Source organism: Chiloscyllium plagiosum, unplaced genomic scaffold (assembly GCF_037043375.1).
Source record: "Chiloscyllium plagiosum isolate Xiang-an unplaced genomic scaffold, Cpla_swu_hap1 HiC_scaffold_29, whole genome shotgun sequence".
NCBI lineage: Eukaryota > Metazoa > Chordata > Chondrichthyes > Orectolobiformes > Hemiscylliidae > Chiloscyllium > Chiloscyllium plagiosum.
The window spans coordinates 65,673,180-65,692,363 of NW_028270167.1; positions in this window are offsets into that span (position 1 = coordinate 65,673,180).

Here is a 19,184-nt window from a genome sequence, read left to right on the forward strand (position 1 = left end):
AAATACCCATCAAAGGCAGGACAAATTTGGACAAACAATGTTGCCTGTAGTGACTGCAGGAAACATTATAAAGGACAGACAATTCACGATACGCATTCTTGAAGATCAACATGACACGAAACACCACTGCCAGGTTGACTCATGACACTGAGTGTCGCTGATTCCGTGGCGTGAAGCTTGGATTGTGTGACAGTCTGCAGCAATGGAGAGTGCGTTGCTGAAAAAGTACAGCAGATTGGGCAGCATTCAAGAAGCAGGGGAATGGATGATTCTGACATGAATACTTCATCAGGCATTAGGCCAAAACGTCGATTCTGCTAGTCCTCGGATGCTGCCTGATCTGCTGTGTTTTCCAGCACCACACTCTTGACTCTGATCTCCAGTATCTACAGTCCACACTTTATCCTCCGTCTTCGGCATTAGTTAGTTCCTTGTGTGAGGGAACTGTTGAGATCACCAATGTAAAATTCGATTCCTGATTGAGAAATACAACCAGGTCCGCAGCCCAAAAGAGTGTTTGTATTGTTTTGAGTTTCCTGGCTGTACAATGTATGCTTCTGTGATCGCACAGTTGGCAGTGCTCTGGGGAGCGTCTGCAGTTATCTGCGTTTACATCTTAGATGCTATTGATGCTGTTTGATTTGTTCTTGATTTGTACAACAGTAACACAGTGACGGATCAATTAATATTCTACGAAGTCAGACAGACGTGGAAAATGTCGAGGTTCTGGTGATATTTGATCAGAGATTACCGAGATTCAGGAGAAACGAATGTTGAATTCCTTCGAATCGTAATGAAGAACAACCAGGGAAATAAGTCACCAGCGGGTATAGTTTACAAGGGCACTCACGGGAACCAAAATGCGAAATAAACCGTAAAAATGACGAAGACAGATGAAGCATGAAGTAATCATGGGTAATCTGACTTCCACTCCCCAGCTCCCCTATTTCACACATCCAGCCCATTGTAATCAAATGTTAGAGAACCATAAACATCAACGTCGTCCATTGGAACGTTCCAAGTCTTTTCTAAATTTACGATTCGGCTATTAGTTTCACTAAATTTTTCTTTCCTGGGAAACCATCTCTTTCATTGTTTGCAATCGGAAAGGGAGCCAACATTTTTGTCAGGGAAATAATATGATCCTAAACTTTGTGCAGTGTATAAAATTCCTCTGTGTCACACGTTTCTTCTACTATCTCTCGATTTTAATAGTACTCTGTCTTTTGAATCTTCCGACCAATGTGCATGTCCTCACAATCCGGACACGTAACTGCATCTGACAAGTTTTTGCCCACTCATCCAATCTATCTATATGCCTATGCATATTGCCACGATCTCATCATAACATGCTCTCCCACGCGTGTGTATTGTCAGCAGATTTGGACACATTTTACACTGCCCCTTGCTCAATGCTATTAACAGAGAGATAATTGAAGCCTTGAATATACCCAGTCTTGACAGGCCATGGCTGTAAATGCTTCTACATACTTGCTACCCTCTCAATGTGATAACATCCTCCTCATTTATTTCTTAAGTGGGTAACCCCTTCCCCTGAGATTGGGATCTCCGGTTGTTCACTATTCTGGATATAAAGTAGAGCAGAGCAAACTTTTAAAGTAAAACAGAATCTCACTGCTGTCTCCAGTGCCAGTTCTGAGTTTCCTTTTCTGATCTCTGTTTGAACAAACTGCCCTGATGAGCACATCATTATTGACAATGACACATCTGCTTCACAGGTGCTTCAGTGCCTGTGATTGGAGAGGAGCTGAAAGTCGCGATAAAAGTGGATCTTTTTTCAATCGACCATTGCCATATTATTAATCTCTCTGCTCATGAAAATGGATCCTTTATATACATTCTATCTCTCATCAATACCGAGCATGTTTCCCTCACAGTTGATTTTAAATGATTTCTTGTCAGATGAGTTATTTCTGCAACTCCAGAAAAACCGTCTCAACAACTCGATATAGAACATAGAACATAGAACATAGAAGAATACAGCGCAGTACAGGCCCTTCGGCCCTCGATGTTGCGCCGATCCAAGCCCACCTAACCTACACTAGCCCACTATCCTCCATATGCCTATCCAATGCCCGCTTAAATGCCCATAATGAGGGATAGTCCACCACTGCAACTGGCAGGGAATTCCATGAACTCACGACTCGCTCAGTAAAGAACCTACCCCGAACATCTGTCCTTTACCTACCCCCCCCTTAATTTAAAGCTATGCCCCCTTGTAATGTTCTAAGGTCTGCTCATTTCTTGACATGCAGGAAAGTTGCGTTCTGAACCACAAACGGGTCTGATCAAAACGTTATCTCTGTCTCTCTATCAGCAGATGACAAAAAACGCATGGGATATATGTAGATTTCACTGAGTGTATTTGAAACAAGTTGTGTTTTTCCATTAAACGTCTTCACTCCTCGTCCTCTGGTCAATTGCCCTGATCAGAGGCAGCAGTTCTTCCTGACCATTAACTCACCCATTCATACCTTTTTCTCCCACTTCCTTATAAACGTCCCCAATAAATCTCCCATTAATCTTCTTTGCTCCAAACAAAACATCCCAGAGTTGTGAATCTCTCTACAAAAGAAGGTTTATTTATCTCTCTACATAGTGCAAAGCAGAGGATTGTGAAAAGATTCTTGGAAAATGTTGCCAATTGTCAAGTGGGAAACCTTTCAACAAGCAAAACAGAAATCCCAGACTCGAGCTTTGTGAATCTTTAGATATTCCTTGGGACGCGGATTCAGAGGAAAATGAAGGGTGAACTGGCCAGCTAGGCAGAGACAGTTTAGAAGTCTTTCCGTTCTTTCGGGAGCCGATACTTTGACTCTGATGTACTCCGGACATGAATTGATCTGTGACATTTGAATGAATCTCGTTCCTGCACGTCAGGATGTCAAATCTCATCTCAGCTCCAGGGCAATTGGAAAACGCGAGAACAGATAGGACACTGAAAGGCTGGAAGTGAGATGATCTCTGTCGGAGGAAAACTGATTTCCGGTGTCATGCGTGTGTCTGTAAAGGGTGGGATCAGACTATTCCCATGTCTTCCCCGTCAATTGCCCAGGAGTTATTTCGGAAACGTCATACTAATTAAGGACGATTGTCAATGTGGGAGGAGCAGGCTGCAGTTTGCATTCACGGATCATTGAAGCCATTGGATCATCAGTCTCTGTGCCGATATTCGTCAGTGCGTTCAGCTCTTCACTGACAGGTTGCTGTTCTCCCACGACCCAGGAACAGAGCGACAGCTGTTCTCACACAATCTGTTTTTTTTTGTCCGCACAGTTACGGGTTTTTACCGAGGTCAGAAAAATATTCCTCATAAGGCTCGAAGGGAGAACGTTCCGGTTTTAGGAGAGCTGGTTCCCGTGACATGTATTTGTCTGCAAAGTGTGAGATCAAACTGTTCCCATTGTCCACAATGAATGCTCCAGGATTAATTTTGGAAACGTCAAACAAAGTGAAGACAATTTTCATTTTGCGAAGGGCAGGCAAAAGCTTGAATTCACTGTCAGTCTGCTTTAGGAGATCCTGCAAGGGGCCTGCGACAAGGGACTCCCAAGCCTCTGTGGAGCAATTACTCCTATCGTTTGGCTGTTAACCGAGAGGGTGTACCCACGCATGGAGCGGTCTCTGTTCTTATCCATCCGACTCCTTTGCTGTGCACTTTCTGGTTTTTAATCGGGTCAGTAATGTGTACCCAAACGGAAAACAAATCCAGTGAGGAAACACAAATGCGTTTCTGTTTTGTTGAATGGCTCGTGAAGGGTTGTGGACACTCGGACTCTCAAACAAAAACAGAAACTGCTCAAGGAACACAGCAGTTATGACATTACCTGTGAGAGAAAATGGAGTTCTGAGAAACTCCTGGAGAAGCTCCGAATCGTTATCTCTGTTTGTCTCTCCCCAGATGCTGCCAGATCTGTTCAGTTTCTCCTGCAATCTCTCCCTTCCTTTTTTAACTGAATGACCAATTCAACCATCGAGATTGTTTACACAGTCCAAACATGTCCTGACGTTTAACCCTATCGAAACTGTGGTGATTGAATTCCAGCAAATAAACTTGAAACAAGTTTAGTAACGCGCTTCTGCAGTTCTGGCCAAGTGGTTGACGCGATGGGCGTTAAATCCACTGTGGATTCCTCATTGCAGTTAAACATTTTCTGACTGTAATTGAAAGCCGAGAGTGAACTTGAAGAGTGCTTGTTCTCTGCTTTCTTGTTTGAAATTCAAATAGCAGGATAAGATAAAATGCGTATAATTCAGGCAAGGAACGTTAGTAATCTGCAACCAACCGCCTGTCAGGATGGAAAAGGCAGAAAACTCCAGAGCAGGTAAGACCCATTTAGTTGTACACTTCCATTACTGAATACGTTTGCCCCTCTGAACCAAGTGACGCCAAATGAGATAAGAACATTTCAGGGGATTGCGTTGGACTGGTGCAGACTTAGTGGGCCAAAGGGCATTTTTGTGCTAGACACTTCCATAACCAGCTGCGAAGTGGTCAGTTTGTGAAGTAACAGGACATTCTTTGCAAAATGTCCCTCGGCGAGGAAGAGGTCGAAGCCACTCTCCCATGATATTTCTGACAGTCACGGTATTCATTGGCACATTTCAATTGATAATAACTATTACGGTGCATATTTGTGGAATCAGTCTATCTGATAATCAGGACGATGAGACCGTGATGTCTCATTAACCAGCCGAGAGCAAGCCCTTGCAGCTTACATTCCCTGGCTCTGCTTTTTTGATGAGAAAATGAGGTCTGCAGATGCTGGAGATCAGAGATGGAAATGTGTTGCTGGAGAAGCGCAGCAGGTCAGGCAGCATCTAGGGAACAGGAGAATCGACGTTTCGGGCATTAGCCCTGAAGAAGGGCTAATGCCCGAAACGTCGATTCTCCTGTTCCCTAGATGCTGCCTGACCTGCTGCGCTTCTCCAGCAACACATTTCCATCTCTGCTTTTTTGATAAAGATTACTTTCTCGATGTGCCTGTGTTTATATCAAACAGCTCATTTACATCGGGACTGGACGTTCAGGGGAAAGTGGAGGTGTGACAGAGGCAGAAATAGAACAAGACGAGACGAGAAAGTGCTTAGATTTTGCCGTGCGTCCATTGTTTTTTGTGAGGAATGTCTGCTGGGCGCTATGCTGTCAGGTCCCAGGAGCCTGAGGGCTTGTTGTGGAGGGATTTGTGTTATTGAAAGTTACACATGAGAAGCGTGTTCGATTATTTCAGCTCAGTATCCATTTCATATCGCGGCTCACCGCAACGGTGCACAAGTGCCTTGTATTCCACTTAAAGCCGCCGTTCTCCAGGGAAACTTGCAGACGTAAAGCACATGGAGTGGGGAGAATCCTGACGACTCTGTCACTATCGGGGAATGTGCCTCTGTATGTGAATATGACAATACGTTCCCCAAAGGGGTTTCAAACCTGTGACCAGGTCAACCTTCAGTACCATTGTTATGTCATTTGAGATCGCAGGGAGAATCTAATTGCTGCAAACCGGGACGAGAATAGTTGGATGCCTGATATCGTGCGCTTCACGATGGACAAATGGCCCTTCTCCACTCCTCTCCCACATGCTTTTTAAACTGGAGGCCAGAGAGAAACTGGCCTGACGAGAAAATCGCTTCACAACCTTCTACTACCAATTTTGCAAACTTACTTCTATCTTGCCACCTAAATCATTTATTTAAATGTAAAAAAATGAATGTGCGCTCAGCCCATGAGTCACATTTGGTAATAGACCTCCAGTCTGCAAACGACCCTGCACCACCATTCTCAGCATCCTGCTATTAAACTAATTTTATATCTAAGTGGAAAACTTACATTTAACTCCATGCGATCTAACTTTATGAATTAGTCAACCATGTGGAACCGTGTAAAACCTTTTATTAAAGTCCAAGTGAGCAAAGTCTGTTACTTTGTCCTCATTGATCTTCTTGGTTACCCCCTCAAAAAACTCAATCAATTTTGTGCAAAACCATGCTGATTATCCCGATTCATTCCTTGTTTCTAAACATTCATATAAATCCTATCGTTTAGAATTGCACCAAACAACTTACCCACGACCTTAATCAGACACAAACGTCTATCGCTCCCAGGCTTCTCCGTGAACTCCTTTCTAAACAAAGGCACATGAGGCATCCCCGGGTCATTCGGTGCCCCACTCGTCATAATAGATGATATAAATATTTCTACGAACGTCCCAAAGGTTTCTTTACCTAACTTCCCACAAGTTTCCGGGATACAGGAGATCAGATCCCAGAGAAATATCCAACTTTATATTTTCCAGGTCGTCCAGCCCTTCCCCTTTTCAATGTGAACTACTTTGAAAACATCAATATTTAGTTGTAACCGTTATGTCGTTCTCCATGGTGTAAACTGACGCGAAGTGAACATTATATGTCTCTTCATCTGCTGAGATTCAAGACAAAGGTGAGCACTTTCGTCTTAAAGTGGTCCTATTTGGTCTCAAGTTCTTAATTACTTGTAGATTCTCTTTAGACTATACTTAATTTTATGTTCTGATGACATCTCAGATCCTCGATTGACCTTTATAATGTCCTCCTTAAGAATGCCCCTCCACTCTTTATATCATTCAAGAGATTCACTTGAAACCATGTGTTTATATGGAAGCTGTCAGCTTTTTCTTTAAAAAAAGTCTTATGACATGGTGTAAATCTCAGCAATCAACGTTGTTCTAACGGAATACCTACAATGTGGAACCCGGCCATTCGGACCAAGAAGCCCCCACTAATCCTGCGAAGGGAATCACACCCAAACTCACATGTCTACACAATTCCTGTAACTCTGCATTTCCCATGACCAAAGAACGTCAGGCACACATCTTTAGTCTAAGGACGAATGTGCAAACTCCAAATACACAGTCGTCCAAAGTAATATTGAACCAACATCGCTGAGACCGCAAGACATTAGTACTCACCACTGAGTCAGCCATTATAAACCTCCTATCCACCACTCAAAACTTATCATCACTTCGATATGGGGCCTCGACCTGCTCCTAATGTTCCAAATTCATCTGTCCAGAGCCTCCTATTGACTGAGGTGTAAACCTCAGCTCGTGCTTTCCTATTCGCTTGAACTGAACGCCTGCATTGTATTTTACTTCCTAAACACCAACTGAAACTGCATGTTAAACATAAGAGAAAATTGAACTTTGAATTCTTTCTGCTTTCAGAAAATTGTTTGTGCCTCTACTCTTACCACCAAACATATGACCGCACACTTTTCCAAAGTATCGCAACTGCAACTATTTTTTCAAAGCACTCAGTTTATTAATGTCATTCTGCCGCATGCCCACTTCAACAATAAGATCTGCACTTCCACCTTTCAATGTGTCTTCTTCAAATGGAGCAACAACACCCTCAATTCCTTTGAATGGATCCTTCATACATAATGTGAATAGCTGTGTTGCCAACACTGACTCCTGCTGAACTCCACTAGTCACGGGCTGCCATCCTGGAGAAGACGCCTTTACCCAACTGTCTGCCTTCTGCCAATCAGCGAAAACTCAATCCATGTCCTCTTCTTTAGCAGTTTGCCGTATTGCATCTTGACATATGTCTGTGGAAATTCAAGCTGGTCACCTCCACAGGCTTGACTTCGTCTAACTTGCTCATTACCTACTCAAAGCATTTAACACAAAGCTGATTTATTTGATTGTTATCTAGAATATTCCAACTTTGATTCCAGGAATGAATGTGAAGAACAACAACGCTCAATTGCTGTTGAGATTTGTAAACACTACGCTGCCTCAGTAGGGTCGATGAGTGAGTGAATTCCTTCCCTCATTGGGATCCTCTATTCTCTCAACAGGGTCGATGAGTGACCTAACTGTTTTGCTCACATGGAGCAGGTAAATGCTTGCTGCCAACTGCAAACCAGATGGTGTACTGAGAGTTGAGATGATCGCTTGAACCTATTCCTGGAGTAGGTTCCTTGAAACGTCTCTCACAATTCGAAAATATCGATGGGAAATCAGTTCTACAGAGACTAGAGAGCACATCCCACAGGCTACATAGTTGATAGGTCTCTCCACAATGTGATGACGTTCATGATGAACTGTCCACAGGAAAGTTTATAATGATTACTGTCTTTATTCAGTGTGAACACGTTGAACACACGTAAGTATTCAGCAACTTGTGCAGCACCTCCCGCATTCATGGCATTTAGAAAGACCTGTTAATATTTCGAGAAAGGTGATGAGCCATGCGGTCGCTCGGACTTTGCAGCAGGGTCCCACAGATTTGGAATTGGAGAGGTCTCTATTCCGGGTGAGCACGTGTGTCAGACGTCAGGTCTCTATATATCTTAATGAACTCGTATTTATGTGAGCATATTTCTCAGAGATGAAGCACATAGAGGTTTGATAACATTTTCCAAAGTCCGGAGAGAGAAAGGTTTCACATTAGTATAAACGTGGTGTTCGGTTGACTAATCGCTGGACGTTTTAAAGCATTTTCCGCAGTTCAGAAACTGAAATCGTTTCTCATCATTTTGAACGAGCAGGTGTCGCAGCTGGTCAGAGACAGAGTGAATCCCTTCCCACACTCTGAGCAGGTGAATGGCTTGTTCCTGGTATCATTGTGTCCATGGGAAATCAGCTCAGACAGGGAAATGAATCCCTACTTTTCCACAATCATTCCTCAATATGACTGCAACTGAGGTGTGTAAGTCTGATGACAGGTAAAAACCTGGTCCACACGCACAATAAGTGAACGACTTATCTCACACTTTTACCAGAGCTTTTTCCTTTCATGTTCGAAATCTGATCAAGTTGTATTTGGGATAAAATTCGTGGCTTCATCAGATTATGGTGGAGAGGTTGACTTGTAAATCTACCCCTTCTAATATCCTGCGAAATTCATGTGATCCAAAAATGAGAGTGTGAAACCGTCTTTCAAAAGACTCTAGAATCTGTCTGAAGATATGGTCTGAAGGTAAGGGATTTTCGACACTAAGAATTTGACCAGAATTTTGTCAGAATCTTTCATGCACACAACTTCCACCACAGAGAACGAGCAGGTCATCAGGTGGATATGAACACGATCGCCTCCTTGTTCCCTCCAGGTCAAACACTGTCCTGACATGTCTGACATTCAGTCCTGTTGAAGCAGACATTTCTTACAATTCAATCATTGCAAAACTGAGGCCTCTGACTTCAATCCCTAACTCAAAATCCACTACCTCTCCACTGAATAGAAAGTGTGATCCTGGAAAAGCGCAGCAGGGCAGGCAGCAACGAATGAACAGGACAATCAATGTTTTGGACACGAGATTTCATCAGGAAAGAGGCTTGTGAACCGAGGGGGTACAGAGACAAATGGAAGCGGTTGGGGGTGGGACAAGGTAGCTGAGAGAGTGATAGATTGATGGAGGTGGGGATAATGATGAAAGGTCGCAGCGCAGGCTGGAGCAGATCGGTCGGATGGAAAACGTACACACAGGACAGTTCATGAGAGTGGCGGAAGCCCTGGACCTGAATGAACTTGGCTGTGTGGGAGGGAGAGTTGACTGTTCAGCCAGGGGCTAGTGGTGTTGTTTGGTGCGGGTGTCGCGGAGATGTTTTCGGAAGCGGTCTGTAATTAGGCATCCGATCTCCTCAATGTCGAGGAGACAGCAAAGGGAGCAATTGATACAATAAATGATATGCGTGGAAATGCAGATAAAACTCTGATGGACATGCAAGGGTCCTTTTGGATCTTTGACGGAGTTGAGGACGGATGTGTGGGTGGATGTTTTGCAAATACCGTGTTGGAATGAGAAGGTACTGGGAGGGGAGGGGGGTTTGTGGTAGCGTGGACTTTGTAAGGGAGTTGAAGTGGGAATGATCTTCATAGAAAATGGATAGGGGTGTGGAGGGAAACCCATCTTAATTGTTAGGGTTCATTTGCAGCTGACGGAAATACCGGAGGATGACATGATGTCGACAGAGACTGTTAGATTTTAAAGTGATGAAGAAGGAAGTTCTTTCCTCGTCATATTTGGAGGGATGGGTTTTGGGAGTGGCGTTGAGGGAAGTGGAAGAGATGAGCTGGAAGGCATCATCGACGACGTGACAGGAGAAAATGCCTCGCCACTGATTCAAATTTCTCCCTAGCAATTGTTTGAGTCTAAACAGACACGTCATTACCATGGTGACATCCTTCACCTCGTGATGTGTTTTTAACCACATATCATCATCATCACCATGTCAGCCGACTTGCACTTCATTAACATCATAAACTCTTCCACGTCTCTGCCCTTCTACAGCTCAAACGTGAAACCATTCGTTTGGACGACACGGTCATAATACACTTCCACCCGTTCTTTCAAATTCCCTCCCTGCTCTGGTGCTAGTGGGGCAATGAATAGAGAAAGAGAGAGAGAGAGAGGAGTTGAACACGTGTTTACAGGGATGGTGCAGGAGGGAGGGTTTTAGATTCTTTGATAATTGGGGCTATTTCTGGGGTAGGTGGGACCTGTACAAGCAGGATGATCTTCATATGAACCAGAGGGGTACCAATATCTTTGGGTGGGGGGTGGAATTCGCTAAGGCTATTGGGGTGTGTTTAAACTAATCCAGCAGGAGGATGGGAACCAAAATTGTAGTTCAAGTACAGAAAAATTTGAGAGGAGAGAGGTGCAGAATCAAGCTTCAGGAGCGCAAGATGGCACCAGCAAGCAAGAATGTGGTTTGGAGTGTGTCTGCTTCAATGCCAGGAGCATCCAGAATCAGGTGGACGAACTTGCAGCATGGGTTGGTACCTGGGAATTCGATGTTGTGGCCATTTCGGAGACATGAATAGAGCAGGGACAGTAATGGTTTTTGCAGATTCCAGGATTTCAGTAAGAATAGAGAAGAAGGTAAAAGAGGGAGACGTGTGGCTGTGTTGGTCAAGGACAGTATTATAGTTGCAGAAAGGATGTTTGGGTCTCGTCAACTGAGGGAGTATGGGCTGAAGTTAGAAACAGGAAAGGAGAGGTCACGCTATTGGGAGTTTTCTATAGGCCTCCGAATAGTTCCAGAGATGTAGACGAAAGGATAGCAAATATGATTTTCGACAGGAGTGATGGAAATAGGGTAGTTGTCATGGGGGACTTCAACTTTTCAAATATTGGCAGAAAACACTGTAGTACGATTATTAAATTTGGTTCAGTCTTTGTCCACTGTGTGCAGGAAGGGTTCCTTACACAGTATGTAGACAGGCCAACAAGGCGCGAGGCCACATTAGATTCGGTAATGGGTAATGAGCCCGATCAAGTGTTAGACAGGGAAGTAGGTGAGCACTTTGGTGATAGAGATCACCGTTCTGTTGAGTTTACTATTGTGATAGATATAGATAGGTGTATACCACTGGGCAAGAGTTACAGCGGGGGGAACGTCATTTATGATGCGATTAGGCAGGATTTAGGAAGCATAGGATGGTGAAGGAAACTGCAGTGTATAGGCACATTAGAAATGTGGAGCTAATTCAAGGAAATGCTACTGTGAGTGTACTGTGATACTGTGATAAGTATGAATTTGTCAGGCAGGAAGAAAACTGTAGAGCACAGGAGCCGTGGTTTACGAAGGAAGTAGATTCTCTGGTCAAAAGGAAGAAGAAGGCTTATGTTAGGATGAGATGCGAAGGCTCATTTAGGGCGCTTGATGGTTACAAGGTAGCCAGAAAAGACTGAAAGAGAGAGCTCAAATGAGTCAGGACGAGACGTGAGAAGTTGTTGGCTGATAGGATCAGGGTTAAACCGAAGGCTTTCGATATGTATTTAAGGGATAAAAAAATGACGAGAGTAAGATTAGGGCCAATCAGTGACATTTTTGGGAAGTTGTGTACTTTTCAACAGTATTCAGTCTAGAAAACGACAATGTTGTCGAGGGGAATACTGAGATACAGGCAACTGGACTAGGTGTGATTGAGGTTCACAAGGAGGAGGTATTAGAAATCCTGCAGAGTGTGAAAGTAGATATGTCCCCTGGGCCGGATGGGATTTATCCTAGGATCCTCTGGGAAGCCATTGGTGTGATTGCCGAGCCTTTGGCATTGATCTTTAAATCGTCATTATCGACAGGAATAGTGCCAGAAGACTAGAGAATAGCAAATGTGGTTCCCATGTTCAAGAATGGGAGTAGAGACAATCCTATTTATTATAGACCAGTGAGCTTCACTTCAGTTGTTGGTAAAGTGTTGGAAAAGGTTATAAGAGATAGGATTTATAATCATCTAGAAAAGAATAATTTGATTAGGGATAGTCAGCATAGTTTTGTGAAGGTTATGTCGTGCCTCAAAAACATTATGTAGTTCTTTGAGAAGGTGACCAAGCAGGTAGATGAGATGATGTTGTGTATATGGATTTCAGCAAGGCGTTCGATAAGGTTCCCCACAGTAGGCTATTGTATAAAATCCGGAGGAATGGGATTGTTGGAGATAAAGCAGTTTGTGTCAACAATTGGCTTGCTGAAAGAAGACACAGGGTGGTGGTTGCTGGGAAATGTTTCTCCTGGAGTCCACTTAACAGTGCTGAACCGCAAGGATCGCTGTTGGGTCCACTGCTGTTCGTTTTATTAACGACGTGGATGAGGGCGGAGAAGAGTGTGTTAGTACTTTTGCAGACGACACTGAGGTTGGTGGAGTTGTGGATAGTGACGAATGACGTAGAAGGTTGCAACGAGATATTGATAAGTTGCAGAGCTGGGCTGAGAGGTGGCACATGGAATTTAATGCGGACAAGTATGAGGTGATTCACTTTGGTCAGAGTAAGAGGAATGCAAAGTACTAGATTAATGGTAAGATTCCTGGTAGTGTAGATGAGCAGAAAGATCTCAGTGTCCAGGTACACAGATCCTTGAAAGTTGCCAGCCAGATTGACAGAGTTGTTAACAAGGCATACAGTGTTTTAACTTTTATTAATAGAGGGATCGTGTTCTGGAACCATGAGGTTATGCTACAGCTGTACAAATTCTAATGCGGACACACTTGGAGTATTGTGTACAGTTCTGGTCACTGCATTATAAGAAGAATATGGAAGCTTTGGAAAGGGTGCAGAGGAGATTTACTCGGATGTTGCCTGGTATGGAGGGAATGTCTTACCAGGAAAGGCTGCGGTACTTGTAATTTTCTCGATAGAGAGAAGAAGGTTGAGATGTGACTTAACAGAGACATAAATTATAATCAGAGGGTTAGACAGGGTGGATAGGGAGAAGCGTCTTCCAACAATGGTGACAACCATCACGAGGAGGCATAATTTTAAATTGAGGGATGATATGTAGAGGATAGGTGTCAGAGGTAGTTTATTTACTCAGAGAGTAGTAAGGGTATGGAATGCTTTGCCTGCAGCGGTAGAAGATTCCCTAACTTTAAGTATATTTAAGTCGTCATTGGACAAGCATATGAACGTACATTGAATAATGTAGGTAAGATGAGCTTAAGATTGGTACACAGTTCGGCGCAACATCGAGGGCCGAAGGGACGGTATTGCGTTGTAATGTTCAATGTTCTATGTTCTATGCTCTAACCCCCTCAGCTTCTGTTCAAGGGTGCGCTTGCGTTCTGTTCACTGTTCCATTGTGCATTATCTGAATGACATTTTTACCAACGCCCATTTTCCCAAACGTGCAATGCGGCCTTCGCAGCTTTATCTTTCTACATGTGCTCCCTCATGGTGGAAGGGAAGGAGTTGCAGGTATTCACCCAATGATGTAATCCTGATGTCTTCCAATACCTCTTCTGCATGTGGGTGTACTCACAACAAGAGTTGCTCACCCATCACTGGGCAGCTAAATTTCAAAGGTTTCATCATTTTCTACAAGTCTCTTGACTGTCTTCCCTCTATGTATCACTGTCATGTCCTTCAGCCCACTCAAGTGCAAACGGAGCTGGTCAATAGTATGCCAACCCAGCCAGCGGACACGACACCCAGATTATGTTTTAAAGTGCTCTCTCAGATATCTGCATTCCCTCGAATTCCAACCTCCAGAGCATGTTCAAATTGAACTGTTTCACGTTTGGTGCCTAAACGTCATCTGCCAAAGCCATAAATTATGAAACCCCGTCGCTACATAAATCGCACAGGGCTATAGGAAAGGAATTACTCACCAAGTGATGAAGAAAAACTGTAATAAATGCTGAAATGAAGGGCAATTAATTGGTATCAACACTACGTCGTGTCGTTTTCATAATAGAAACTTCAAAGCTTTTCCTCTGTGTGAGTTTAAACAAATGTTGATCCCTGTCACATTATGAGATATTGGGATGCTGACAAAGTGTTATATCAAACAAGTGATCAAAGAAGTGGGTTTCAAGTCGTATTTTGTCATACAAATCGAAGCTTGTATCACAAAACTGATTTGACAAAATTTGTTCTGCTCGAGGTCATCATCTTTTGTCAGTCTCAAGACGTTAGTGCTTCCTTAACTTAGTGGTTCCAGCCCTGGTTTTGTAAACCAGGAGTTGTAACCTCCATTCTCACGGCAGCCTTGCTGAATTTTCTTACAACTATTGCAGCAAGCATCCGAAGGTGTGTTCTGTATGTTGTGAGGAATTATTTTTGCAGGAACGGCTGGAAGTCATTTTTTTTTACGCAGACCAGGCCTCATCTGTTTCAGTTTGGAAGTCCTCATCCGTGTTTTTCTTTCGAGGAACATGAGGATGATAAGCTTCTGATGCGAATAATGGCTTCATTTGGCAGGAAGAACAACGTGACTCAGTCGGAGCAGTAAAGTAACGGTGAAACAGTGCAGGACGAAAACGTACAGGGATGCGGCTGTGTGCTTCTGTTCCTTATGTAGAGACAGGAATGCGCTGGAATCCAAATGAAACAGGTAGGAGGCTGGAAGAGCACAGCTAGCCAGGCTGCCCCAGAGGTGGAGAAATCAACGTTTAGCAGGTACCAAATATTCACCATTGGGGCAGTCTAAGAAGGACAGCCTCCTGCCAGTTTACTTATGTAAACCGAAACGGGTTTTAAAGCTAATAGTGAACAAAGAAGAGGCCAAACTGTTCAATTCCTCATTTTATGCAAGTTGGGCTCTACTGAGTTCTTTGTCGCTCTCAAAAGATGTGTCTGTGTAGTTCCTTCTATGGGTCAAAATGAGGTTCAGTTCTCCCCAGGTCATGAACAAATGTGACGGGATCTGAATTCAGTCTCTATCGCTGGTTCATTTGAGATTAAAACTTTGCATGGAAAGTCTCATTGAGATGAACACTTCAGACGTCAGGCTGTGGGCTAGGTAGTGGTAACTGGAAAGGAGAATGGATGGATGTTTGATGGCTGGCACTGACATAATGTATTGTTCTGTGCTGTAAAAGCACGGTGTCACGAACATTCTTTTTTGATAAAAATTTCTCATCGCTGGAAAAGAAATCTATGCTGTTTAGAGAAGACGCAATTGCACATGCCGTCCTTCCTGGTGGCTAGTGGTTACGATGCAGCGCTTTCACCGCTGTGGTTTGAGTTTATTTCTTGTTCAGGGAATCAGGATTTATTGTTCCTGCTAAGGGCAACAACAAAAGTAGAGCATCTTTGACAGGAATCACATTACAAACGCGTCCGCATGTGCCTTGCAATATTGTACAGGGCCGTAAGGCGGCTCACTGGTTATCACTGCTGCCTCACAGCGCCAGAGATATGGTCTGCCTACCACTGGGTTGACTGTCAATAAGGTGCTTTCTTCAGGATCAAATGAAGAGAAAAATGGTAAGGAATTGTTCTTTGAGGGTTAATCCCTGGAGGACTTGTGTGCATTTGTTGAATTGAATAGCCAGTTTCTGAACTGTTGGCATTCTATGTTCTCTTAGTGTGTTTCTTTAGCAAATGTTCAGTCAAGGGAGAAAAGTGAGGTAAAACTGTCACTTCCCTGTCAGGGATTGATCCATTATGCGACAACCAACGGATTCACTTATGACTGAACTAGCTCCGATTTTCCCTACATTAGTAATGGCAGGATACAGCATTAGAGCGGGTTTTAATGCGTTGTATTTGACACAACATCCTTTCTCAACATGGACTATACTGGGATATAAAGAGATAATAAAAGACATGGATGGCGATGACTGGAATGAAAAGACGTCAGGAAGAATGGACAGCGTTTACTTGGAAACAAGAAAAATGGAAACGAAGCCATTAATGTAGTCAATGGTAATGCCATTTGAAAAGACAAGGCAAGGTTTCAAGGGATGGTGGAAAAGACGAATAGATCATGCGTGGTGACACCAGGTAAAACTGAGTTGTGTCCGTTTGGAAGGTTTCCAGGCGATGTCAATTTGGTGAGAGTAAACAGGAGGGAAATTCCTTCTTTCGGATGGATCTATATCAAGACTATAGAACTTCAAAACCAGCGATGAATGATAAAGAGAAGTTTGGAGCACGTTTTTCTTTTCCTTCTACAGCTATTGAATTCGAAAATGATTACTTTTTCGCTGGAAAAAAAAATCAGAAGCTGATTCTAAAATATTGGTAAAGACGCCTGCACACACGCAAGGAATGAATTGCACCGCGACAGGGAGTCTGGGCGGCCATGGTGGCTACGCGTTCGGTGCATTTGTTGCATCGAATAGCCAGTTTCTGAACTGTGGGCATTCCATGTTCCCTTATTGTGTTGCTTTGGCACATGTTCAGACAGGGGAGAAAAGTGAGTAAAAACAGTCAAGGCCCCATCAGTGATTGATCCATTGTGCAACAACCAACGGATTCACTTTTGACTGAACGAGCTCCCATTTTCCCTGCATTGGTAATGGCAGTATCCAGCATTAGAGCGGGTTTTCATGCGTTGCATTGGACCCAGCATCCTTTCTATACTGGGATATAAAGAGATAATAAAAGCCATGGATTCCGATGACTGGAATGAAAAGACGTCAGGAAGAATGGACAGCGTTTACTTGGAAAGGAAAGGAAGCCAACGATGTAGTGAGGGATAATGCCATTTGAAAAGACAAGACGGGGTTTCATGGGCTGGTGGAAAAGAGGAATAGATCATATGGCGTGACACCAGGTAAAACTGATTTGTGTCCATAGAGAAGGTTTCCAGGTGATGTGAATTTGGTAAGAGTAAACAGGAGGGAAATTCCCTCATTCGGATGGATCTACATCTAGAGTTTAGAACTTCAAAACAAGTTGATGACTGATAAAGACAAGTTTGGAGCACGTTTTCTTTTTCCCTCTACAGCTATTGAACTCAAAAATTATTACTTTTTCGCAGGAAAAATTATTCAGAAGCTGAGTCTAAAATATTTGGAAAGACGCGTGCAGACACACAAGGAGTGAATTTCACCAGGACAGGGAGTATGGACGGCTAGGATGGGTACGTGTTAGGTGCACACTCTCTAATTGGTTAATGTTAATTGGAAAGAAATCTCATAACACCTGCAAAGGAGAACGACTCAGTATAGAATGTGCTGATTGTGAGGAAAGGTTTAGCAGCTTGTTCCACATGAACTTTTATTGTTGTGGTTCTGTTCGCCGAGCTGGAAGTTTTTGTTGCAAACGTTTCGTCCCCTGACTAGGTGACATCCTCAGTACTTGGGAGCCTCCTGCGAAGCGCTTCTGTGGTGCTTCCTCCGGTATTTATAGTGGCCTGTCACTGCCGCTTCTGGTTGTCAGTTTCAGCTGTCCACTGTAGTGGCCGGTATATTGGGTCCAGGTAGTGGACCTATGATGGTAGTGTTGTCCCAGTGGTACGACACGACCAGCTATCCTTAGTAGCCACACACGCAGACAACAAGCAACAGGAATTCGACTGGGACAACACTACCATCATAGGTCAAGCCAAACAAAGAACAGTCAGGGAATTCCTACAGACATGGCATTCATCCACAAACTCCATCGACAAACACATTGACCTGGACCCAATATACCGGCCACGACAGCAGACAGCTGAAACTGAGAACCGGAAGCGGCAGGGACAGGCCACTATAAATACCGGAGGAAACACCACAGAAGCGCTTCGCAGGAGGCTCCCAAGCACTGAGGATGTCAACTAGTCAGGGGACGAAACGTTTGCAACAAAAACTTCCAGCTCGGCGAACAGAACCACAACAACATGATTTCTATATTCATTGACCTACGAAGTCGATGCCAATGGCTCACATTGTAATGGGATTCATCAACAAGAGAACTTCAGGATTAACACAGTTCTGTCTTCTGTGCAGGGGGTGATTGCACAAGCACAGTATCAAGCTTCCTCGGGGCAAGACCAAAAGATGTTGGAAAGAGTTAACATTTTCGGTCCAGTGACTGTGTCCCCAGCACGGATGGTTTTCAGAAAAAATTTGGTCTATACGCAGAAGATATGTGGGGGTGCAATAATTAGGAGGAAACAAGATGTCGGGATAGAGCCGAAAGAGAGAGACTAACAGTTGGACATAGGAATCGATAATGATTTGTTTGGAGCATTAACAACTGATCACGGAGACTGTTTATGACGAACCATAGGTAGTGTGTATTGGCTGCTATGCTATAACTAGGACGGGTGGGTGTGGCGGGGGCCAGGACATGGGAGGCTTCAGGCCTCTAAAATGATTGAAATTAATATGGAGGGTTGCGGGTTCCTCAAACAGAAAATGGTCTGTTGCTTTTTCAGCATGCGCTGAGCTATGGTGGAACACTGCAGTAAGCCTGAGATAGAGACGTTGGTTCGGAAACATCGTTCTGTGCTAAAGGAGCAGTCAGTTTCAGCTGTCTGCTCTAGTGGCCGGTATATTGGGTCCAGGTCGATGTGTTTGTTGATGGAGTTTGTGAGTGAGTGCCATGCCTCTAGGAATTCCCTGGCTGTTCTTTGTTTGGCCTGACCTATGAGGATAGTGTACAAAATCCCATGCAAGGATTGCACAAAACGCTATATAGGACAAACAGGAAGACAGTTAAACGATCCGCATACAGGAACATCAACTAGCCACGAAACGATACGACCAGCTATCCTTAGTAGCCACACACGTAGACGACAAGCAACATGAATTCGACTGGGACAACACTACCATTATAGGCCATGCATAGGTTTAATACAGCGTTTTTAATTTAAAATATCTGAATGCTCTCCTTCCAGTGTGACAGTACAGTTGTGTCAGCAAAGGGGATAACTGAGTGAATCACTTTACTTGTTCAGCTAGCGAACATTCCTGTTGTGGTAAGATATAGGGGCAGAATGTAGGAAGAGGGATGGAAAGGTTCT